Genomic DNA, 27,592 nt, shown 5'->3' on the forward strand with positions numbered 1-27,592 from the left:
CTAATTACACTCAATAATGACAATTAATAATAAACATAACTAATAAAAAACAATAATTAATAATAATAATAATAATAATAATAATAATAATAATAATAATAATAATAATAATAATAATAAGGAGCATCCTAAATTAAATGAAGCATGGTCACTTAAAATAACATTTAAAGTAAATCTAATTTGTATCTTAACCCTAAGTTCGAACTAAGACCCACGAGTGTGACAGATTCATATCTACACAAGTACCTTTCGGCACTACACGTATTTCGCTGTCAATTCACTCACTGCACTGATTCTACCTGATTTCACTAACACTTCTAACCATTTCATTGTTCAAATACTTTGCACAGCCACTTCACTGACACCAACACACTTCACTTACACAATACACTTCATTGACACTACACACTTCACTGACACAACACACTTCCTCACTGATAGAACACTTCTTCATCACTATAGAATTTTGTTATTGTAGGTTTAATTTGTAATTCAGTAAATACAAAAATATTCTTTGTTCTTAATTTCTATGATAAAATGTCTAGCTTTCATTAATCAGGTATTCTTGTCGTACTTTAATTTTTGTTGTAATTGTAATTGTAAATTTAATATTAATTGTAATTTAATTTTTCATGTTATAGTTGTAATCCCCTGGTAGAGGGGCAGAGAAGGCCTGACGTCCTTATCTCTACCAGGTTAAATAAATAAATACTGCTACTAATAACAAGATATCAATTACACCCTTTAAATAGTTACTACCGTCTATTAGTAAAGTCCTTAAGCCTATTTTTAAATACATTTCTGGTTATTGGTAAAGCCTTTAGTAAGTCTGCAGGTAAAGCATTCCAGTCCCTGATAGTACGATTGAGAAAAGAAAACTTTCCAGTGTCCGTCCTCTGTCTTCTTTCCCTCAATTTATATGAGTGGTCGTTACTTGAAGAGTAATTTGGCGGCTGCAACCTATTTTTTATTTCTCTCCAGGCAGGCTCACCTCTGTATGTTTTGAACATTGCGCATTAAAAGTTTAATAGCTCCAAGAAGATCTGAACTTGCAACCTCACGAACATTAGCTAACGCTCTACCAATACGCTAAGAGCACTACTGCCGCTAAGAGTACTACTATATAATAATAATAATAATAATAATAATAATAATAATAATAATAATAATAATAATAATAATGTGCAACTATTCTAACAGATGCATATACGAGTAAATGAAGAAAATATTCATATTGTATCCGTGAAAGTGTCAGTAATCTTAATATATAAAATTGAATGTGGTTATGTATGTATGTATGTATGTATGTATGTATGTATGTATGTATGTATGTATGTATGTATGTATGTATGTGGGTGTGTATGTTCCCTATACAAATCTACACGCTTTGACCAATATGTGCTAAAGTTTGCACATTTAACCTTCATAACCAGGAGAAGAACATAGGCTACATTAAAATTGTGCAAATGGAAGTTAAATTAATTAAGGGAACGCATAGGTGAAATTACTAAATCTTACAGTTTTCATTTTTTTTATCAAAGACCAAGGACACCAGAATAAAATTATGTGACACGTTTCCTTATTAAGATGCAATAAAAGGCACGAATTTTTTTCAACGTGATTTTCATTAATTTTCGACGTGTGGAACCATTTATATATTAATTAATTAAATTAGTATATAAATGGTTCCACACGTCGAACATTAAAGAAAATCACGTTGAAAAAAATTCCTGCCATTTACTTCATCTTAATAAGGAAACGTGTCACATAATTTTATTCTAGTGTCCTTGGTCTTTGAGAAAAAAAATGAAAACTGTAAGATTTAGTAATTTCACCTATTCGTTCCCTTAAAATTATAAAAAATAAAAATAAATAGATCAAATCTTCATGCATAATATTAAAATACAAAATCTTCTACAGTCAATTGTTTTTTATTATTGTCTGTTGTATTCAACATCGACTTTCACGAGGCCTTGGAAATTTTAACACGAAATTAAATTACACTGTTGTTACAGATCATGAAGGCTAAAACTAGATAATTCATGAAATAAGTATCTTTACGCATTCCAGTACCGTATTATGAATTCCTCGATGCAGTTTTGTAGATAGTGAGCAAACTGTTTTATGCAACTGAATTCTAGAATTCTTTGAAACTACAAGGATTGCTACCACATAATTTACTTAATATTGAATAACCAATAGTACTATTGCGAAATATTGACCCACCAAAATTATGCACGAATAAGTATTGGTGTGAAAAAAATCATACGAAACGTAATAGAATTGATAATATTAACTGCAAATATAAAAGGAGATGTTTTTATCCACGTATTTCTAGGATACTCATTCAATTTTAAGCAACTGCAATTTCAATGCCACTAGCATTTGTAATGGCCATATTAAAATGAAGCTCAAGGACAGTCGCTCAAAGTTGCAGACATTAACTAAAAAAACTGCGTGTTTTGCACATCCTCAACTATATTTTATACAAAGAAGTGAAAAAAAAAAGATTTTACACATATCAATAATCAATTCAATGATACTTTTGTCATGTTGCTAATGTAGTATGTGAATGTCCATAAGCCCACTGAAAATAACATTGTATTATTCTCAAAATATTGTTGTTCACGTTGCAAATTTAATATGTTAAGCGTTGTGGAAATAAAAATCTCTTAATTTCTAAAATACCGGTAGGCCTATACGTTTCTCAGAATATTAGTCTTTATGTTAAAGAATGACTTATTGCGAGTTAATATTGTATCTGTATTCTGTGTAAAATTAGAATTAATATAATATGTTCTGAATTTATGAGATATAGTTTCAAGTTATATTAAAAAAAAACTGGATATGATATAAGTGGGTGTACAGCGGTCAAGAGGTAAAAAGATCTTCCAATATAAATTAAATTATATATATGTATAGTGTATATTGATTCGATGATGAAACTGATCAGAAAGAGGAGAAGGAATTATATTTTCGTTGGGTTTTACTTTATTTATAGTTTGATTTTTCTATTACTTTATTTGTATTTCTTGCGGTGTGGAAGAAAAGGCCTAATGGCCTTAACTTCACCAGAATAAATAAATAAAATAAATAAATAAATAAATAAATAAAAACAAATAAATAAATAAATTTAAAACAACAGTTTAACGTCAGGCACATGATGAAATGTTTTCTTTTCGGTGCCTGATTTACAACTGTTTTAAATTGAGCTAACCCTGGCAGGCATTTGGCTGAGTTCATTAATTCATGTAAGTGACGTTAAGTAAAGATTCATCTTTATGGGCGAGGAAAGCTTAGTAAAGACAATTCGTTTTGGTTGTGTATAGTTAGGTTTCCGAGATTTCCGAAAATTTAATAACCAGTTTAATTAAAAATAGAAGCAGAAAGGAAAACCCGGGCAACGCCGGGTACTTTCAGCTAGTACTTTATATTAATGTCAGGAGTAGCTTATTCTACTTTCAATAGATGCCTGCAAGAAACTAGATTTCGAAAACAAGTTCTTATGAAAATCAAAGAACTACAGTCTTCTGAATACATCATATTGTACGTATGTATGCGAACACTGACATTATTTTCATTTACAAATCAGAGATCTGGGTTCAAATCACGGAGAGATCAAATACAAATTATTTTTATTGAACAAACACGATGTTGAAGATTTTTTAGAGTATTTCTGATAACCTTATCTTTATTTCACCACTTATTTAATAATAATAATAATAATAATAATAATAATAATAATAATAATAATAATAATAATAATGTGCAACTATTCTAACAGATGCATATACGAGTAAATGAAGAAAATATTGATGTTGTATCCGTGAAAGTGTCAGTAATACTTTATATTAGTGTCAGGAGTAGGAGATGCCTGCAAGAAACTAGATTTCGAAAACAAGTTCTTATGAAAATCAAAGAACTACAGTCTTCTGAATAGATCATATTGTACATAAAGGTTTAACAGTTACTAGATGAGATAACATTCTATAACATTGTCCATCCGGTGATCAATCCAGTGAAAATTATTATTATTATTATTATTATTATTATTATTATTATTATTATTATTATTATTATTATTATTATTTCGAATTTACGACCGTTGTTCCAAGAGAGACGTACCTATGCTTTATCTATTATGTACAACACTACAACCTAATTATATTGGTTGAACTCCAAATAAAACGTCTTCACTTCAAAACTATATGAAAGATGTTCTCGAGAAACAGTGCCATAGCATTCTAAGCAGCTTTCGTGAGAACTACATAGGCCTACTTAGCGGTAGAAATTGACTAAAGTAAAGTAAAACTTGAAACATTATTTAAAAGTGTCTATGTTATCCACCCAAGAAATAGAAAGATCTGGAGCGGATATACAATAAATTTCCTCCCTCACACTAGGTAAGGCAGTTACATAGACCTACATTAATGTACGCCTAACATATAAAAATGCCGGATAAAGGTTTTTGGCGTTTGAGAGTGGGGAGCAAGGTATTGCGAACAGGTTGTAGAAGCGTGAAAGGGAAGAAATTCGAGCAGCGGGAGATGGTACATTAAAAGTGACGCTGCTGCCATAGGGGTCAAGAATGGTTGAGCGGACTGCAATTATACTCACATCAACAATAATATGACGACGTAAATTACTTTGGTTCGTTCTGCTTTCATATTTCTTGGTCGGTCAGTATTTTCTTCGGTCTTCCTATAGGCCTATTTCTTTGTTATCCTATCGGTTTATATTTATGCATGCATGACAGGTGAGGCATGCTAATTTCTGGTTATAGGTTTACATAGTTTCCGTCTTTCCCTATGTCCTTTGTTTTGTAATTCAGTTTTAGAAAATTCCTTTCTAGTATTATCATTTTTCATGTGATATTAAGTAGATTTCACTGTAGATCCTAAAAAGAATAATTTTTGAGAATTTAAATCTGAAAATAGTCTTTCGGTCTTACTAATAAAAACTCTATATACAGACGTGTAACTGTCTTATACTTATACAATGAGTAGCTCGTTTATAAGTTGTGTGTAAATTTTTTACTAATAATCACTACATACGTCGTTTATAACAGTATAACTGTTACACAGCTACGTCATAGTTCCGTCATTACTTCATTACGAAAGGTATTAGGATATCTGAAGTTCTCTATTGCATCCGGTAGAGCGCTCTAGTGTGCCGTGTTAAGTATCTATAGTAAAATCACGGCCGACTTGATGTCCCTTCGCTTTTTTGTATACGGCCTTGACAATAGTAATGTTTTCTTGAAATTGGATAATTTCTCAATTCCACCACGAGGCGTTGTCTGCCAAGCTCTGGTGTCCATAGAAGAAATACTCAATATGAATTAAAATAAATGATTAAAGAGTAATAATAACACTTATAAATAATAAATAAGAAAATAATAAGTGTTATTATGTTTAGTTCTGTTAATTATGGTAAAAGCGTGAGTTTAAAAGCAGGGAAGATAACACATAGTAACATTTTCAGTTTAAGTAACATGATGACAGAGGTGTAATTTTGTAGTTCATTCGCTGAGTAGCACCCCTAGCCTAAACTGCAATGTTTCTAAATAATCACTTAGGGTAAATATTTACTATAACTTGTACTAAGTTTTATAATTCCACTCACTGCACTGGTACATTCCATTGATATTGCAGATTCAAGAATCATAGTTTCAAGATTTTGCGACTCAGTGGATTATAAGCCACATTCTTCGAAGGAACAAGCTTTTCAGTTAAAGCTGCTGCAATGTTATCTAGAAGTGGCGTAACAAATTTCACAGTAATGATATTAGCAAGTCGTTTTTGGCCGTCTTCGTCACAAATTGAGCCTTGCAAGAGAGGGCATCTACACAGTAACGGCTCAATTTCCGAACACAAATTTTCTAATATATTCTTATTTGGTATGAATGGTACTGCCCGTTCAACAAAACGATGAATGATTGATAACACTGAAACAAAGGTAGGTTTCGGATATCGCAGAGCTCCTAAATCTTGATTTGCAATAAGACTCATCAATGGAGAGCTATTAGTGTTTTCAGCTATACAATCTAAGCATCCCATGCAGGAGACCCTTTCTTCCACTATTCGTACTATATAGCCGCCAATATATGTCAAACTTGCTGTTTTCATTATTGGTAATGGAATGTCTGTAAAAAAATCCATTCCTGGTTTACAAGAAAATTGCAATAATAAATAATAAGAACCACAGAATCTTTAATGAAACACTGTAACAGTTACTAGTAAATCAAATGACTAATATGCCTATAGCTTACCTGATTGGTTTAGTAGCTGTTGCAGGATGTTTAAAACTGACTCAGGAATACTATATGGTGCAGCAGCGGTATCTAGCATATCTAGTCCATCTGTGATGTCAGATGCATGGCTCTCTACACTGCTAAAGTTTGACATGCACAAAATACCCGTTTTCAATATCTTTTGTAAACTGAAGTTCACTGCCCTTGCATCCAACATGTCATTTGATCAGGACATACGGCGCAATGTACTAAAGAGCGACTCAACAGGATCACTTGAAAATCCTCTAGTAAGAACATAAAGGTACCCATTTTCTAAAAGATATTTAATGCAGAGAACAGTTGATTTTGTTGTCAACGTGATAGCACTGGTCATATGTCTCGTTAGTTAGGAAATATTTTTGACGTGTGCTACTTGCGCACTTCGTTGTATGGAGATAAGAAAGGAAATAATTTTCTAGCCAGTTTAGACGATAATCATCCAAAGAGAAGAACTGTTGCTTATCATGATTTCTACTTTCCACATGATAATGTGTATTGCTAATATCATGCATTGCGAACCACTTGTTGATATTTTCCATTAAAGTCAATGTCGCATCAGAATCTTTGAATTTGTGAGCTTCAGGGTGTGAGCTTGCATTTTCTTTCAATGTTCTGATAGCAGAAATTACACATGGAGAAAATATTTCTTTTGCCCTTCGAACGTTCATTTTTCAAATGCAGTAGGCTCAACGTGTTTTTTCATGAGATATCTGACAGGTTTCACTGTATCATCTTTTTGGAGTTTGTGTAACAATTTCACATATTTCCCTGAGATTGTTCCAGTACCATCAGACATTTCACGTTCCAGGAATTGGGTTCTGATGTTTTTCAATATGTGGCACTGGTCAAAACTTAGAAATAACTTTCTGTTTCCATCACAAGGGTGTGTGGTCACGGGTTTCAATGAACCACCTGAAAGATGCTTCATCATTGTAGTATTGCTTTTATGGTTATCAGAAACAATTCTAATAACTATAAAACCACATTTCTTGACTTCACTAATCACTTGCAATGTTAGTGTATGTAACTCTTGCCCTGAAAATTGTTTTGTGAAGGAAAATGCACATGGTATACGGTAGCTGGTTGAGAGCCCCCTTAAAACAAAACACAAGACTCGATTAGCCACTACATATTTCTTGGGAATATCAAGTTTTCATCCTCATTTCTTTGTGCTTCTGTTGTTTCCTTATAGCCAAAAAAGGTATCAAGCTTGCGATCGTATATTATCTTGGGGTTGATTGCAGCCTCGTCTACAATAAGTGATGAAAACCGCTCAACTACAGTGAGGTTTTTTGCCTCTAAGACCAACCTTTCTTTAATCAAAGGAGTGACACCAGACGAGCAATCAGTAGGGCCAGAATATCTCGTGAGTGTTCTCTTAGAAGGCAGTTTAAAAAAACCTCTTGATCGTACATGGGAATAACCTTTAGGAGATATGTATTGCAGTATTATGCATTCTCTGATTGTCTAACTATTCCACCTTGATATTCTCTTTCGATGATTAAGCAGCTGATCTAGGATAAATTTTGCATGAATACTGCCTTCATCTGCCTCTTTCTTTACATTTTCCAGTTCCTTATGTAACGGATCTCTTTCAATTAGTTGGAGTTTTTCGGTTGTTTTCGTTATCTCATCTTGCTTCTCTTGTAACACCCGATTAAGTCGTGTATTTTCACACGCAATCTGTTAATATTTCTTTTTAGCTCGTCAATGTTGACAGCGTCTGTTTGCGTGGCTTTATGGTCATTTTCAACTGGCAAGAAGGAAATGTCACCAACTGATGTTGAGCCACTCGGGACATCTTGTTCAAATAGTGAAATATTACTAAAAGATTTGCGTTTCTTTGGTGGAGGGAGATCAGTTTTAGTAATCGTTCGTCTTGGTCTTTTGACATTTGTCACTTTATACCAAGGATAATGATGGAATATTGTTGGCACAGCATTTGGTTTTAATCGTCTAAATTTTCCATTATTAGAATAATCTTCTTCCTTGAAATGTAAACTACAAATGACTGAAGATGGGGAGTTGCTGTTTGGAACAAAGTCTTGGCGTGAAATCACTTTAAGCCATTTTTCGCATCTTTCCCTATCACTCGGAAATTCGTGGAATGATATTGTTCCTCCACTTTTTTTCCTATTCGAAGTACACAATGGTACACAACAATTCGTCATTTTGAATCACATCACAATAAACTAACTTACCAGTAGAAAGAAGCACAATATTTTAGTATAATCGCACAAGAAACCATACACACATTCCTCAGCGAACCTTGACAGCTAATGCCATCTGGCGGAAATTTCACATTTTCTCGATTACAGCTTTAACACAGGGATCAACATGAATTGTCAAGGCCGGTAAGGAAGAAGCAAAGCGAGCATCAAGTCGGCCGTGGTACAACTGGCTCTAATCGATTACCACACTATATTTTGGTCAAAGACTACAAGCTACAGCAATATTATTCTAATTATTATGTGCTCTTTGATTTGTTCCTCTGTGGTTACAAGGCAGCCATCATCATAAAATGACAGTCGATACGACCAGCTGTTACAGGGGGGCCATTTTTTCTCTATATACAACGCTTAAACAAGGGGTTTCATGTATATAAATGCTGCAAAGCAATTTCCATTGTATAGTTGCAGACTGTTTATACATCCAGCGCTTATGCATGGTTTATTAGTAACATTTTCTGCCTCACTTCTACATAAGTCTCGTATAAAAACTATACACGGTTTCTTAGTAACACCGTTTGTAATTAAATACATAAACTCAAAATTATATATTTGTGCATAGACTACTGTAAGAGCAAGGTAAGTTCTTGTTCCCTGAAAATAATATTTCCTTCGTCTTCGTATATACGGTCAGCACGCTGGCGAAGCTAGAACTGAATAAATTCTGTCGGAAATATTACTGTCACTGAGAGAAAGAGCAACTTGATTGCAGGAGAAGTAAATTGCAATGCAAGTCGCAGCTCTTTACAAAGGTTTAATTTCAAGCGAATACAATATGCTATATTCCAGTATTTTATTATTATCTGCAGATGAGTAGCTCATAGTGCAACTATTAGCTGTAAAACAAAGAGATTCATTACTTTGCAGCAAATGAAAGACAATTTAATTAAAAAAAACGCATATTACTCATAAAGAGAATATTTCAAGAACAAAAAATCTATTTATACTTTTATCAGAAGAAACTTGCGCTGCACGGTGTTACAGACATTGTCATCTTAGTACACATTCCCACTGCAACTTTCAGGATATTATGTGACGTGTAGTGTCTGATGGAAAATACAACGCTTCCTTCCTCCTCTTAAATTTTGTAATAAGTTATTAAGGTAGAAATATTCGTATCTTAACTAGTACAAGGAAATCGACAACGAAAATGTGATATTTAAGTGAAACCATACAAAACTATAACGTTTGAAGTATACATCTGTCAATAGTTAGGCCTACATCCCTTTTCCTAAAGAATGGATAAATGTGAATTAATATCCGCGGGGACTTTAATTTTAACCCGTGTCCATCAGCTTTTCTTTTTTATATACTTTATTATTTAAATAATTATTTACAATATTGAAGTATTGGAGATTTATCCTTCGAAGAGATGAACAAATTCAATGATGCTGATGCAGATGCTGAATTCAATTATCTTGGAGCAACAGAAACGAAATATATAAATGATACTCGGGAGGAAATTAAACGCAGAATAAATATGGGAAATACATGTTATTACTTGGTTGAGAAGCTTTTCTCATCTAGTCTGCTGTCAAAAAATCTGAAAGTTAGAATTTATAAAACAGTTATATTACCGATTGTTCTGTATGGTTGTGAAACTTGGACTCTCACTCTGAGAGAGGAACGTTATAATTTATAAAACAGTTATATTACCGATTGTTCTGTATGGTTGTGAAACTTGGACTCTCACTCTGAGAGAGGAACAGAGATTAAGGGTGTTTGAGAATAAGGTTCTTAGGAAAATATTTGGGGCTAAGAGGGATGAAGTTACAGGAGAATGGAGAAAGTTACACAACACAGAACTGCACGCATTGTATTTTTCACCTGACATAATTAGGAACATTAAATCCAGACGTTTGAGATAGGCATGGCATGTAGCACGTATGGGCGAATCCAGAAATGCATATAGAGTGTTAGTTGGGAGACCGGAGGGAAAAAGACCTTTGGGATGGCCGAGACGTAGATGGGAGGATAATATTAAAATGGATTTGAGGGAGATGGGATATGATGATAGAGACTGGATTAATCTTGCACAGGATAGGGACCGATGGCGGGCTTATGTGAGGGCGGCAATGAACCTTCGAGTTCCTTGAAAGCCATTTGTAAGTAAGTAAGTGTTGTAGTATCGATATTCCTTCATTTAATTTTCCATGTGTTTTAAACACATATGTAACTCGCACATACTGCGTCATTAGTCCCTTAGATTAGGAACAGTGGCAGGGCACGTCGGCCATACTGAGGCCTATTGTGCATCCCGAATTTATGGGATAAATGGGAATGAGGTGTACCAGCCCACCTACCGCATGTGACTCCTCACTCACTCACCCAATGGAGGCCCCTACCCCTCGCTCTAAGTTCACACCGCCAACGTGACCAAGCAGCACAGGATCCATTCCAACGGCCCTTCCAAAGTATCGAAGAGCCCTTGGAAGTGCTCTTAAGGAATGAATCCTAGCAGAGATATTGCTGAAGACTGGAACCCAGGAACGGTTGCGGAAAGGATGCCCTCTCCCGTAAGCGGACGAAGACATGCGTCTTGACCTGAATATGTCTATGGAATAAGATAATGAAGATGAATGTTATGGAAGCTTTTACTTAATGACAATTGTATGTCGTATGAACTGACATTGGCCTTGGGGTTGAGAATCTCTCGTAAGGCCTCAACTATATAAAGTCAGTCCAAGTTGAATTCGAACCGAAGCCGATGCGCAGTTTCTGAACAGCATACGAGATTTGCACAGTTTATACAAATATTGACTCCTCTGATAAGATAAACGTACCATCTTTACGAAAACTCCTACGAGACAAAGAATTTGATTCCTGGTGTACGTTGCCTCAGAAAGGAAAGGGAGTCATTCTATAAAAAGAATACATGCCCGGTAATAAATGGCTATCTAAACCGAATGGATTGACCAGCAGCGAATGGAAGGACGCTATTAATATGACTGCCAATGTCTGTCCAGTACGTGCTCTACCAGGTAGGTCTCAGAATGGAACCCACTGCCGACATTGTCGGAGTGAGAAAGAAACACTTGCTCACATTCTGAGAGCCTGTCCTCATGGAGAACTACTGAGAAATAGTCGTTACCACAAGATTCTATCCCTCCTAGCATCGGCCCTACGAGGAAAAGACTACCAAGTAGAGGAGGAGGTCCATGGTTTGTCCACAAATGGATCTACAAGGCGCATTGACATCATCGCTATCCCGACAAGATCAACAAGCGGATTCGTAATTGATCCAACTGTAAGGATGGAAACGTACGAAAATCAACCTACTGAGGTACATCAGGAAAAATGCGACATATACGACTCCACTATACCATATTATAAGGAAAAATATCATCTAACATCGATCGAAGTTATTGGATTACTGATTGGGGCTAGAGGGACCATCACAAAAAGACTCGCGCATTTTTGCAAGCAGTTTGGTCTAGGACAAACTCTTATCACTGAAGTATCTCTGTCTGCTGTAAAGGATCTATACAAATCCTAAGAAACCATCTCTACACGTAAATAGATTGATCTTTTCCTATGGCGATCTGCTCACTTAAGTTGGGTCTTGCAACTAGTGTTAAATAGACGACTGTGATCACTTGATAGCAAATGGATACCGTACTAGGAAATTTTATGTTTCTTCTGGAATTAATGATCTTTTGTTTAGTCGTCTTCAATTATTTATAATTGTGTTATTTCTTTTTCTTTTCCTTCTCCATTTTTTTTCATTATAATTGTGTACCTACCATTGACTCAAAAAAACAACAATTTTTTTTATAAGTTTTGTCTTCTAGGCAGCCTTCACCAGCGAATAGGGATTATAAAGAATGGACACTTCGCGTCGGTACCTTTGATGTAGCCGGACTGATTTCAATGACCTTCAAGCCAGCTAGAGCGTGAGATTCTGCTTTCTCTCTAGAGTTGGCGCTGACATCAAACCAGCTAGCAGTCGACAAAGCGGAAATATAACACATATAATTAATACATCTAGGTACATTATGTACTGAAATAAAATAAATTGGATCCATAAAATAATAAATTCGTCATTAACTGTAATGTCTAGACTCTATAGTTCCTTTATAATGAGAGTTGAGACGTTGACCTCAACAACAATTAAAATATGCAATGATTTGATAGCACTGAAAATGGAAAAACAAAACTCTTATGAGAAGTAAAATCATATATCTATATTGTATTATATACAAATATTAAACGAATTTGATACATAATTTTATAATGTATTATATTATTTTATAATATAATTTATTATATCTGAAAAATAAAAAAAATTATTATTACAACTAGTTCGTCGCTGAGAAATAAGGAAAAGCTGTTAACTTGAATTTATTTGAAGCAAAGCGTTACTGGATTATGCAATAAGGTAGGCGATGTTTGAATCCTGTGTCTCAACTCTATTCTCAATTATTATCTTAGCGTATGCTCGATTACACTAACCTCTAGCGCTTGAAAGTAGAACTAGACGCTGGCGCACAGAGAAACAAAACACAAGAAAATTCGCTCAATGTCCATTCTTTATAATCCCTATTCGCTGGCCTTGACTTGGAGGAAGCTGAATAAAATTCAAAATAATATAGAGAAGAATCATTCTTAACCCTTAAATTGGCAAAACTTCATTTCTCACACTAGTTTATTAAACCGTGTCGGATTGTAAAGAAAACAACTATCGCAATGTCTATATTTCATATGTTGTTCAAAGTATTGTGAAATTTTAATTTTTCTGCCATTTTTTTTCTATTGTTCTATTAAAATTATAGCAATATAATATAAATTTAGCTTCCCTTATGAAAAGGTTGCCAGATTTGACAAAGCGTATTACATATAATTTGGAAACACACCTAAAAGGTAAAATGATATACATTTGAAACGGTTAGGGAATCGAATATACAAAATGTCAGAAAAATTTACACCTAAGTAGCGTTTGTGCTCATTTACAGTTAAGAAAGGGGGAAAAAATATCATCAGATAGGTTAGAATGGTTTGAATGCCGTATACCGCGAGAAAAATAATAGTACGGATTTAATGGCATTGATATCTAAACCAATCAACAGCCATCGGTTAAGATAATTTGAAATTTCCATTATCACTCCCATATAAATGATTTCTCAATATCTGAACCGATCCTTTGAGGGCACTAATGGCTATTTCCTTCACAATGCTGTGTGTTAGCCCCAGGTTTTTACATTTTGTTAGCAAAGAAGGAGGGTATGGTACCTCGTGCTCCCACCATCAGCCCTATCGCATCAATGTGGGACAGGCTATATTTGTCTTTATAGAACGGGATTGTTGGTTCATAGATCCGTTTCTTTACACTGTCCACCTCATGCGGTTGATCTATATGTGTCTCAAATCTGATGGTGGGATCGAGAATGTATGCCGAGTTGTTCTTAATGGCAATTATATCAATTCGCCGAACACTTCCTTGTGTGGCTAGTCCCTGCACCTCTTGATGGACTGTAAACCCTACTTCCTTCAGTGCCTCGGCCAGCATAGAACGGACAGCATGGTGACGGATGTTGCGAAGGGCCTCACTATAGGGGCAGAAGCCAAGGATATTAACCTGTTGTATCCTATAGGAAACATTGCCAATTTAAGGGTTAAAGCAGTTAGAGAATGGAATGTTTGTGACATGCGTAAAATGTATAGATAATAAACTAATGATTAAGTACGTATGAGCTTCGTAACACTCATTTGTTGTTGCTAAGTGTTTATTTATTTCTTTGGCATTTGTTTGTAAATATTGATGTGCAATTATGTATTTTTTTTTTTTTTTACGTAATTAATAGTAGTTTATTATATCTTCATTTAGTGGTTACTGATCTGCTTATTTTACTTTCGTATTCACTACTTTAGTTTGTATACCCAATTGTTTATTTTAGTTACTGTGATGATTCGAAATTCACAAGTATTCAGTTTTCTTGTCGGTCGTCCTGGTGAGCTCATGGCGAGGACGGAGCAACAAGCTACAAATAATTTAATGTTTCACACGATGCGCTAAAGTACGAGAGAGAACAAGAGAGAATGATCACAAAAGAAGGGAGTGGTTTAGACTCCACTGCTAACGTTTACTCCTTCACTTGCTGTGTAATTACTATTGCAATTCTTTTCTTTTTTAAGTCCGTGATCCTTCGTAAAATAGCGGACATAATAGCAGACAAATTGCGTATCAAATACCACAAGTCGAGTGGGTGAGGGATATAGAAGAATGGACGTGGAAATGATGCATACAAAAGAGGAAAATGTTGGATTGTTATTCGCTACTCGTACTAACAATGGCAGGAGGGAAAGCCGTCGACAACTGCCTAAACCAAGCTACCCTTTTACGAACAAATGGTGGTGTTCTTGACATGTATATCTCGAGATGGTAAAATACAAACCAGTGAATTTAAAAAGAGTCAGGAGAGAAAAACATGTAAGGAAATATTGAATGACACGCCATCTGTCCTCGCTATGAAACTAGGACCACCTAAATTACCCACAGAGAACGATTATTTTAATTTGTCAAGTTAATTCTAGGAGACTCGAGATCGATTCCTCGTAAGGAAATGGAAATGTAAATCATGTAAGTCATAGGTACTTTTTACTGTTTTTCTATGTGTTCTTAAGACGTACTCCCTCTATTTGCGAAATTGAACTGCACAATATAGTTTAAGAAACTGAACAAGGCTACTCATTAACAAAATTCCTTAAGGCAGCATTTCTCAAACTATGGTCCACGGACCACCTGTGGTTCTCAAGTTCTGCCCTTGTGATCCTAAAAAAAAACAGAAGAAAAAATAAAATTCAAACGAATTGCGTATCACACTATAGCAAAAAATCCCAAAGTTTGGAAATGACATTTTTCTCCCAGTACTACTGTTTTATGAAATTTCTTACCCTATCCGTCTACCCACTTCCCACTCTACTTTCAACAACAAAAGACGGATTTAAAGCACTATGAACGTTGTGTTTCTCGCTATCTTTTCCCTGCACATCTGGCGCCGGGCCTGTAACCCGGACAGGGACCATCCAAATTCATAACAGAGGACCAAAGTACGGAACCTTTTCATGTATTGATGACTTTCTTAATAGTTTTGCCGACACCCGGTATGCACATTGAAATGTGCACGTACCGTAGGCCTACATCATACAGCAATAATAAAACGTGTCAAATACCATCTTTCCTTGTTGAAAATCGGGCATGTTTCTGCATGAATTGTTTTTATTTGTTTTTCCAGATGACAATATAAGAAATTTTAGACTCCGCCTATTTTAAAATACGACGGTTTTACTTTTTACACTAGCGTGTTTTGTCTCTAAGGGTGCTATTCATAGACATTTCGCAGCACGCGCTACGAGGGTACTAAGTTAGCCCCGGCTATCCACTGGTTACTATCGCTAACACTGGTTTATGAATACGAAAACGAAGAACGCTGATCATCCACCGGAAGCCCGGCTAAAAATGTCCATGAATACGGCCCTAAGTGCCGTTTCAATTTCACGGGTTTCATCACTCGTTTGAAAGCACTTCGTAACAAACAACTCACCGAGGTTTTGGTTCACATCAAGTAAATCCAAGTTCCAAATAACTCTTGTCATATTTACGAAAGTATTTTTTCTTTGAATAGCTAACACTAGGACTAGATATTTCTTTAATGACACTATAATCACTGATATTAATATATTTCTTCACACACAGCTTCTGAACAATTAGCACTGCCTAAATGAAGCGTATCATGTTCCTTTCTTTTCAAAGATCCGGATCGAAGCCAGTTTTCCATTATTTATAATGGGCACTATTTAACAGAGACATGGACAACTAATTCCACACCTGTGGAATAACGGCTAGCGCGTCCTGCCGCGAAACCAGGCAGGTTGATTCCCATTCGGGGCAAGTTGCCTGGTTGAGGTTTTTTCCGGGATTTTCCCTCAACCCAATATGAGCAAATGCTGGGTAACTTTCGGTGTTGGACCCCGGACTCATTTCACCGGCATTATCACCTGCATGTCATTGAGACGCTAAATAACCTAAGTTGTTGATACAGCTCGTAAAATAATTTACTTAAAAAAACATGGACAACTACTGCGTGTACCACATAAGAAGGATTTCAAACAGCTAACTGCTAACAGGCAAGCGATGAATCAACAATGCACAGAATTTGTTATAAGTTACTTATAATTGGCTACAAAAATATAATTAGAAAAGTATTATAATGAATTAATTCTATTTTAAAATATAAGTAGGCTATACTGGTGTTAAAATATGCTACAAAAATGATAAATTTACTTTCAAAGGGAACAAGAGTAAGATAGTCCGCGAAACTCTTCTCACTTAAAAAAGTGGTCCTCACTTCAAAAAAAGGTTGAGAAACGTTGCCTTAAGGGGTTAGGTACAGCTTACAGCAGTAAAATTTTTGGAAATATTCCACATTTTTTCCTTCATTACTATATCTTGTACAACAATGAAAAATAGTAGGTATAAAACACTATCCTTCTGCTATATGAATAAAATATTTTTATGATTTAAAAAAAATTATTTACTTTTTTTTCCAAAATTCAGTTCACTGTGCAGTGATGAAGCGTTTCTCGCATAACTCAAAAACTATCCAACATTCTGTGATGAAATTTTTTGTCTGTATTTATGCATGTCATATCTATAATATGATGCAAGATCACTTCTCTACCTTTGATAGATTGTCTGAGGGGAGAGGAGAGGAGAGGAGAGGAGAGGAGAGGAGAGGAGAGGAGAGGAGAGGAGAGGAGAGGAGAGGAGAGGAGAGGAGAGGAGAGGAGAGGAGAGGAGAGGAGAGGAGAGGAGAGGAGAGGAGAGGAGAGGAGAGGAGAGGATTTCATTTCAACTTTTTCCTTATCAACAATTGAAAACCTCATGAATACCTGTAAAATGTATAAAAGTTTTTCGTTCTTCAGAATATTGATTTGCTATTTAACTTCTGAGGGACAGATTTCTTTTTATTTATGAAGCTGAAAGTTTGAATGGTTTGCATTAAATTTATATTACTACGATGAAAAGGAAAGTGCAAGTAATTTATAATAACTGTTGGCATTTAATGGATATTATGTTTACGACAAATAGTTTTCTTTGTCTTTATTAACGGTACGTTTCAGAAAACAACAAATTAAGTTTTCAGTAGTTTATCTATATCTATAGGCTTCTTGTCAGGTTTGAATGACTAGGTTCATATTTATCATGCATCTGAAAGCAGCAGTCTGCTGCAGGTCGGTGGAACCCAACAGGCCTTTCGGGTCACTCTTAGGACTGTTTGGGAGTCACGTGCAACCACACTGCCTGCCTGCTTGTGAGGGAAGGTTGCAGGCGGGCGAACGATACGAAGCGTAAGCCCGCTCACGGACGTAAACAGTCATGGGCAAGTCTGATCGACAGTTTGCCGGCCTCTAGTGTGTACTATAAGTACAAACACGAACTCCTGTCAGGAGAGTAGCAATGACAAAGGAAGCTTTTAATAGAAAAACGAACATCATTTGCAGACCTCTGGAAAAAAAAAAAACTAAGGAAGAGACTAATGTAATGCTTTCTGTGGAATGTGGCATTTTATTGGGCAGAATTGTACAAGAATATTTTGAATCAGAAAATCAAGCTGTAGATATTTTTTAGGTTTCTTTCTCTGACTTGTATTATTATTTTGTAATATATTAGGAAATTCTCATAAATTGTTAATCACATCAAATAATATTTGTGATCAGTGTGTTACAATTTTCATCTAGATATTAGCCTATTTTTTATAATATTGACTCTCAATTGTAAACTAAGGAGTATTTGTGATCATGTTGTTTTATGTTTAGTGTTGTAATAGAATAATTTTCATTTTTGCACTATAATTTCACACGTGTAATTTGACAATGTCATTAGCTTTTGCTATAAAGACAGCTGATAAATACTATACTATACTATACTATACTATACTATACTATACTATACTATACATGGACATGACGACTGAGTGAAGAAAAACTGCTAAAAGCATTTGGGATGTGGATATGGAGAAGAACAGAGCGTGTAAAATGGACAGACAGAATAATAAATGAAGCTGTGCTAGAAAGAGTAGGTGAAGAAAGAATCGTGCTGAAACTGATCAGGAAGAGAAAATGGAATTAGCTGAGTCACTGGCTGAGAAGAAACTGCCTACTGAAGGATGCACTGGAAGGAATGGTGAACGGGAGAAGAAGTTATTTATTTTATATAGTCTTATCAACAAGTCCAAACACCTTTATCCGATTACTCAGAACAAGAACTTATAAAATTTGGAATCCTTATTTAGAAATTTCTCCACGAGTACATGGTCTTCTTCAGCATAAAAATACAATTATACAATATAATGGTATAATTAATGGAGTGGCAGAGACGTTGCTGGATGAACTTGATCAGGGGAAGTATATAGCAGCAATATGTATGACTGCAGCTCAACAAGAAATAATAATGATGTCGGTGCATCCTATAAATCCAGACAGGTGGGTTCATCACCTGATGCGTCAACTTCTGATAGACGATTAGCGATTTTTATTGTATTTTCGAACGTTGAAATAACAGTTCTGTACACTTTTGGAAATGGTTGCAACAAAGCTGGAGGAATGTATTAAAAGTAAGTGTATTTTCGGCAATCTCCTCCCACACTTCCTGCGTGCAAGTTGACTAATGCGTCATATAAGATGATCTACTTCCTCACATGTTCGATAAGATTGTTCATATTTACGAAACAAGTTTTGACAATGAGCAGAGCACTTCTGATGCCTCAACACGTCTGACGAAATCTGAGAATCCAGATCTTGATCTGATGCGTCAGATGGCATGTTGTGTCAGATGCGGCAATTATAGGCCTACTGTACGTCACGACACAACATATCATTAAAAAAAAACGTATTGGACCGATAAGTCAATAGAAACAAATAAATGATGATAACAAGAACCTTCATTTGACTGTCTATTTATTATGAATCATTCAATAAGTAAATAGCATGCAAAAACAACTTGTAGGCCTACTTGTATTTGTAGCCAATACTGTTCTCCGACCAGGAGATAAACCGTGAAAGGAATGTGCTTACTATTGCGTCATCTATTGGAGCGAAGTAGATAGATAATATTAGAGTTATAACGTCAGTTTAAAAATCATGCGCTCTCCTGCATATGTTATTTCCTGTATGGAGGGATTAAAAGACCAGGGGCCCGTTTCACAATCCTTACAAATTACAAATTAACAATTTACAAATAACAAGTAAAATATTACAAATGCTTGTAAATTGTGTTTCACAATGTTATTTTATTAGTTTGTAAAGTCTGACGAACTTTACAAAATCAGCTAAAGAAATTTACAAATACGCATTATTAGTTACACAACATCGCCAACGACAGTTTACAAAAATCGCTAAGGAGCAGAGCTAAAGTCGCTGTATTTTTACTACTATCGATACATATGTTTATATTTTGTACTAAAATAGATTATTCTAAGCTTGCTGATTCATATTTCACCAACAGAAAATATAAAGTATTGTTAAAAAAATTAAAAGTATTTAAATTTTTATATATTGGCGACAATGGAATTTCATGTGATATGATTGGTCGAGTATACCAATACGTCTATTACTTAAATGACCAAAGTTAGCACCAAATTCAGTCAAATAAGTAAATAACAGATTTGGTCCACTTACAAATATGCAATTGATAAAATAATTACGATCTCTAAACACAAAATCAGGTTATTTTTTTGTGTTGATCCATCAGTATTTATTAATGTTGTATCCCTAACCTCACAATCTTTAGTGATCTCATCAGCAGCATAAAAATTCTGTGCTATAGTAAATAACATTTTGGTGATCAAAAACCTGCCCCGAATTTAACTCTTTTAACAACATCAACTACCCAGTGGGCACTTTTGCACACTGATATATTAGAAATTCCGTGTTTATCTGCTAACCCACGGAACTGAAAGCTAGTATGCATCCAATACAAAACAATACAGTTCTCGCTTTGAGGTTAGGACATCACTTTTCTCTTTTGTATGTTGGATATGATGTCCCATATCTTGTAGGAAAGATTCCAGCGGAACGGGACTTGAAACAACTTCAGAATACCGTGTAAGTAGTGTCGCTATTGGATTATTGAATTATTTATTTTTGGTGCAGGGAACTTCTTTATTAAGTGTGAGTATTTATTAAATACAGTCTTCGTATATAAATACTTACGTGGTATTCTGAAGTATAGCGCGGGACTCATTCGAAACCTTTCATTAAATTTATACAATGATACGAACGTGTTATTAATTCTTTCCCTGAGAATTTTACGTATACGTCTTCGTTTGATTAGACCTAAATTCAATATCTCCGTCTGAGTCATTAGAACTCCTTAATAACATCAAAACTGATTTAGTTTAATTCTTAATATTATCCAGTTACTCAAAAAATAATTTAATAAGTATTTCTTTATTGTATTTATTCATAATTTGTTGCAATATCAAACTTTACACATCTCCGAGGTATTATAGAAAATGTGCTAATTTTACAAATAAAATTTACACGTCTGTAAAATTACTCTTCATTGTAAAACAGAACACTTGTAAAGTGAGAAAAATTTAATTTGTAAAGATTTGATTTCCTTTGTAAAGTTCAACATTACAAACAAAGATTATGAAAGAGAAGTTTACAATTTACAAGCAAAGTTTACAATTTACAAAGATTGTAAACATTGTGAAACAGGCCCCAGGAGATTAACAGTGATCTAATTTTGTAACTAGGGTAGTATAAAAATGTATATATCAGTGTTATGGTCTGTGCCTTAAGAGATAGGCAATAGAGATACGAGTACCCACGTGTGTGACCTTATGACATCTTATGACATCAACATTCATTCACAGCATCACCCCGCTTCGTCTCATTCCCTGGAGACTTTCTCGTGGTTGGAGTACAGTACTTGTTTTTACATACTATTCACTTATTAAATTATTCATAATGAATAGACAGTCAAATGAAGGTTCTTTTTATCATCATTTATTTGTTACGACATATCAATACTGTACTCCAACCACGAGAAAGTCTTTGGGGAATAAGACGAAGCGGGGTAATGCTGTGAATGAATGTTGATGTCATAAGATGTCATAAGGTCACACACGTGGGTACTCGTATCTCTATTGTCTAGCTCTCACAGCACAAACAATAACATTCATACACAAATATATTTATACTACCCTACTTACAAAATTAGGTCACTGTTAATCTCCTGGTCTTTTAATCTCTCCATACAGGAAATAGCATATGCATGAGAGCGCATGATTTTTAAACTGACGTTATAACGGTAATATTATCTATCTACTTCGCTCCAATAGATGACGCAATAGTAAGCACATTTCTTTCAAGGTTGATCTCCTGGTTGGAGAACAGTATGTACACTCTCGTTGATATATACCGTAGGAAAATGTTAACACGTCACGTCAACATAGTGTGAATGCAACTTGGCTTCGCTTATCCTTGTGTTGGCTGTTCTGCTCCGCTTCTGTGACATCTAATTTATCTTCAGCTATTCTGATACGTCCCTATCATCTTGTGGTTCTTCAGTTCCCTCTACAATATTTCTTTAATCACCATTGTCGTTCTGATGTCTTCAGTTCTCACTCCATCTATTCTAGTTAACCTTGATTCTGATGTAGTAGTAGTAGTAGTAGTAGTAGTAGTAGTAGTAGTAGTAGTTTCCAAATTGTGGCCTCCTGGGTCCTGCAGTATAGTATACTATACTTCATACATATATGTATTTAGTTTCAAATTTATTACTAAGTGGAATCGTCATCGATCGCTTCTTTTCTGTTATTTTCAAGCCCCTGACATCTCTTGGGACTTAAAGGAAGCACAAGAAGATCGATTCAATCATTGCAATGCGTGTTTCAACTATTTGTAAACGAAAATGGTGAACAGCAACTCAACGCCAACGCCAAGGACATGCTTTCGAAGTAAGTACATAGTAAACTGTGTAATAATTTAATGATTTATTTATTTAATCTGTCAGAGCTAAGGCCATTAGGCCTTCTCTTCCTCCCAGAAGGGTAAAAAATATGATATAATATGTATGTGCAGAGACCCGAAGTATAGTATAATATACCTACATTTGTACCCTAACTGTAACCTGTAGAATTATTTCATCATTTTTTCTCATTTCAGAAACTTTTTTGAAGTACAAAATTATATTGAACTTTAAAAATATTGTGACAGCGACGTGAGATTCGAAAGTTCGACGCGTCTCCAGAGATTGCACTCCAGAGAAATCCAGAGCCCTCTCCTCTCTACCAGCACCAGATGCGCGCGCACTCTCGTCGCGTTGACGTAATACACCCCCTCTGTTCTCTCCGCCGATGCCTACGTTGCTAGCGTCCGTGTCGAGCGTGAACTTCCTTCCAGGGATGGGATATCCCAGTACAGGAGCAGTGCAGAGCGCCTCTTTCAGTGACTGGAAGGATGACTCTTCCTCGTCCGTCCACTGGAATTGTCGTTTCTCCTCGGTCAGCTGGGTTAGAGGCTTAGCGATGTTGGCGTACCCAGCTACGAACCTTCTGTAATAAATGCAGAGGCCGAGAAAGCGGCGCAGCTCCTGCTTGTCCCTCGGTCTCGGCCATCCTCTGACGGCTTGTAGCTTCTCCGGGTCCGTAGCCACTCCATTGGTCCCTACTACGTGCCCCAGGTAGCTGACCTTCTTCTGGAACAGATGACATTTCTTCGGGTTCAACTTCAGCCTGGCTTGTCGCAGTCTCTCGAACACTTTCCTCAGGTTCGACAGTTGTTCGCCGAATGTCTTGCCGACCACGATGACGTCATCAAGGTACAGCAAACAGGTGTCGTATGTCAGGCCTCTCATTACGGACTCCATTAGTCTCTGGAATGTAGCCGGGGCGTTGCAGAGCCCGAATGGCATAACGGTGAACTGCCATAGTCCCTGGCCTGTAGAGAATGCCGTTTTCTCCTTGTCCTCAGGATGTAGCGCCACCTGCCAGTATCCTGACTTGAGATCCAACGTCGAGAACCACTCTGCTCCGGCCAGGGTGTCCAAGGTGTCGTCAATTCGTGGGAGGGGAAAGCAGTCTTTACTGGTGACGTCTTTCAGTCTTCTGTAGTCCACGCAGAAACGCAGGTCCCCATTCTTCTTCTTCACCAGCACTACAGGTGATGACCAAGGGCTGTCGGATTCCTCGATGACCACTCTTGCTTTCATTCCCTCCAGTTGGCTGTCAATCTCCCTCTGTTTAGCTAGAGGGACGCGTCGAGGAGGTTGTCTGATTGGGCGAGCATTTCCGGTGTCGATGCGGTGCTGAACTTTCTCCGTTCTCCCGTAGTCGTTTTCAGACAGACTGAACACGTCTTGAAATTCTGTCAGCAAATCGTGGACTTGTCTTCTTTCTCCTTTGCTTAAATTCGCCGGCAATTCTCGAGCCAGCTCTTTCAGCGATGGGTCTAGGTCTGGACGTGGTCGGTGACACTCCTCGTTATCTGCTAGAGACGTCACAGACACCACCGGTTCGACGTTACCTAGTACAGTTCCACTAGGCACCTCCTTGTCCCGATTGGTGACATTCAGGACCCTCACCGGTACCACCTTCTGATTCAGGAGTAGGGATCTGGCCGCATAAACCCCATCTATCGGAGTTGTTTGCGAATCGAGGAGCAGGTTTCTCTTAGGTTGTCCGTCCAGTCTTGCCGTCACCACCATCTCGCAGCCTGCCGGGATTGTCACATGATTCTCCAAGGTGAGTCTGCTGGCCATGGGTTAGTCTTCGACGTCCCTAAGGAACACTTCATCCTGACCAAAACGGAGGATACGGCGCCGGACGTCCACCGTTCCATCGAAGATCCGCATGGCGTCGAGTCCCAGGATGACGTCTTCAGTGATGTTGGCGACGAACACCCACATCTCCAGTCTCCTCTTTCCCAATGTCAGATCCAGGAAAACCTCCTTTTGGATGGGCAGGTTCTCACCTGAGGCAGTACGTAGCTCATTCCGGCGCAGCGGCGTCCTCCCAGGTAGGCCACGCACGACTTCCGGTCTGGCGATAGTGAGCGACGCCCCGGTGTCTACCAGTACTCTGCATGGGCGGCCTCTTATCCATACGTCAGCAATCAGCCCATCGTCGCATCTTCTGTTAACCGTCTTCAAGATCAGCCGAGGGGATGGTGATGACGGCGCCGACGTGCCCCTCATCGCATCGGCCCCTTTTAGTTTTCCTGTTTGTGACCAGATCGGTCACAGTCCCTCCTCAGGTGTCCAGGCTCGCCGCAGGACCAGCAGGTAGGCACTCCTCGTCTTCGTCGCTCGGGTGATTTCGGTTGACGCTCCTCGACGTCGGCCGCCTCGACGCTCCTAATCCGGTGCGACGTCGAGACGTTCGCCGTCAACTTAGCTGCCTCCATCCTGAGGGCCGCCGCCAGAGCTGCGTTGATGGTACGATGCTCTGCCAGGAGTAGCTGTTGTCTGATTTCAGGGTCTCGAACTCCGCTACCGAAGGTGTAAGCCGCCTCTCCAGCGATGAAGTCATTAGGTAGGCCCCTGAGGGCCTTTTGGGCAAGTTGTTCGACCGCCATCGCGAATTCTTGCAGGGACTCGCCTGACTGTTGGACCCTCGTTTTCAGTTGGGTCCTGAATGCTGCCGCAAGTTGATGGTCACCATAACGTCCCTCCAAGGCCGCCATTATCTCAGCAGCTGCCCCATCTTCTGGAACGCTGTGAAGATTCTCCGACGCCTGTCCCTGAAGCGCGGCCAGCAGCTGAGTAGTTTTCTCTGCTGGCGTCCACCCATTGTGCTCTGCGATGGCCTCGAACTGGCGACGGAATATCGCCCAAGACGTCGTACCGTCGAACTTCGGCGTCTTGACGTTGTAATGTCTGGCTGAAGGCGATGGTTCTACATGGCCACTACATGAGGTCCTCAATTCTGTCGTCGATCTTTCCACGGCCCGTTGAACTTCCTCGGCAATTATCTGTTTCTGTTCTCTAGCCTGGCGATCCACCAACGCGAGGATGTGTTTGTTTTCTACAGCATGTTGGTCCATTAACGCGAGTATGTGCTTGTTTTCCTCAGCGTGTTTGTCCATCACCTCACTCGTCTGCTCTTGACGACGCTCGAGATCGCGGATTTTGCCGTCGAAATGGTCTACATCCTGTCTCAACTTGGCTACTGTCTCGTTTATAGTTGTAAAATTCTGGTTTAGTTTATCCAGATCGGCCTTAATTTCGTCTTTCACAATGGCGACAATTCCATCTACGTGCGCCGAAACCCTTTCAATTTGCTTAGTGACGTCATCTTTCACTCCGCTTATGTCGCCTTTCACTTCACTTATGTCACTTTTCATCTCCGTTTTCACTTCACTTATGTCGCTTTTCACCTCACTGATGTCTTTTTTCATATCACTAATATCATTCTTCATTTCTGCTTTCATTTCCGCGATGGCTTGCAGGATTTGCTGTAGGTTCTCCATTGTCGATAATGTCTCGATTCTGACACCAATGTGAATTTATTTCCACTCAACAATAGGATTTTATTCTTCCAACAATAATTCCTTTCTACAATTCACCTTAAACGAACTCGTCAACAATAGGATTTTCACTCAACACAGTATTCGTTATAGCACTCCACTGACGGCAATGACAATTTACTTGGACTATTACGAACAACAATGAACTGTTAATCTTAACTAATATTTACAAAGCACTATTTACAAATCAGAACTATCAGTTCTCAGTTCACAGTTCTTCTAGCTCAGTCACTCGAGTTCACAGTATCTCGAACCACAGACCTTCAGAGACAGTTCACTGTACTCGAACTCAGGTCCCTTCAACTGCAGTCCACTGCACTCGAACTCAGGCCTTCGGATGCTGTCACAGTTGCGGACGCACACTCGAGCCGAACTCCGGTACACAAGTCTGGCTTGCTTGCTCTGGCTTTCTCACTGACTGGCTGACTAATCAACTGAAACTGCTCGAGTTCGCTGGCGTTTCTTCTTTTATAGCGAAATCATAGTTGCGAAAAATTTCTACAGGTGTGCAGAGAATTATCTGGATATCTCCACTTCGACGGACTTCTCGAAGAGTCGGGAGGGTCCGTCCCCCCTTTACTCCGTACGCAGCAGTTGCGCGCGCACTCTTTCTCCACTCTCTCGCCGCGTAGGCCCTTTCCCCTTTCCCCGCCGCGCGCCGTCCCAAAGTGCTCCGTCAAGCCCGCGCGATCTGCTTTCTTGCGGGACGCTGGTCGTGAGTTCGAATCTCACGTCGCTGTCACAATATTTACTTACTTACTTACTCACTGGCTTTTAAGGAACCCGGAGGTTCATTGCCGCCCTCACATAAGCCCGCCATTGGTCCGTATCCTGAGCAAGATTAATCCAGTCTCTATCATCATATCCCACCTCCCTCAAATCCATTTTAATATTATCCTCCCATCTACGTCTTGGCCTCCCCAAAGGTCTTTTTCCCTCCGGCCTCCCAACTAACACTCTATATGCATTTCTGGATTCGCCCATACGTGCTACATGCCCTGCCCATCTCAAACGTCAGCATTTAATGTTCCTAATTATGTCAGGTGAAGAATACAATGCGTGCAGCTTATTTGAAGGTTTCGTAACAAGCTATTTTTTAGGGGGATGGGTTGTTAGCCCTTCGTCCAACTCCCAAGCTGGAGGACCACCCCTCATCGGTTGTCCGCGACTGCTTATTCAATATATTCACAGCTACCCTCCATATCTGGAGGCCGTCTCCTCGATCCTCAACCTGATGACGCGCCATGTCGTGGTGAAAGGGACCGACAATACATGGGAACTTTAAAAATAAAACAAAAAATGTCTTAGGACTCAGGAGGGTAGGGATGACTTCATACATGTTATCAAGTTAATTGAAGAAATATGTACAATAATAAACCCTCCACTTGCTTTGTCTGTGGCTACAGTACTAGTGCGTTGGCCTTTCATCCAGGCGGCCCAGGTTCGATCCCCTGGCGGGTCTGAGTGGAATTTGTGCGGATAAAACAGACATTGCAGAGGGTTTTTCTCGGGGTACTTCCGTCTCCCCTTTCATTCCACC

General features: G+C 37.8%; 1 pseudogene; it reads right to left on the minus strand.

Annotated features, from left to right (window-relative positions):
- LOC138691406 (NADH-ubiquinone oxidoreductase chain 5-like) overlaps nt 1-25,101 on the minus strand; it is a 62,032-nt pseudogene extending 36,931 nt beyond the window's left edge.
- Between the last annotated feature and the right edge of the window lie 2,491 nt (nt 25,102-27,592).

Source organism: Periplaneta americana, chromosome 16 (genome assembly GCF_040183065.1).
Source record: "Periplaneta americana isolate PAMFEO1 chromosome 16, P.americana_PAMFEO1_priV1, whole genome shotgun sequence".
In the NCBI taxonomy this organism is placed as follows: domain Eukaryota; kingdom Metazoa; phylum Arthropoda; class Insecta; order Blattodea; family Blattidae; genus Periplaneta; species Periplaneta americana.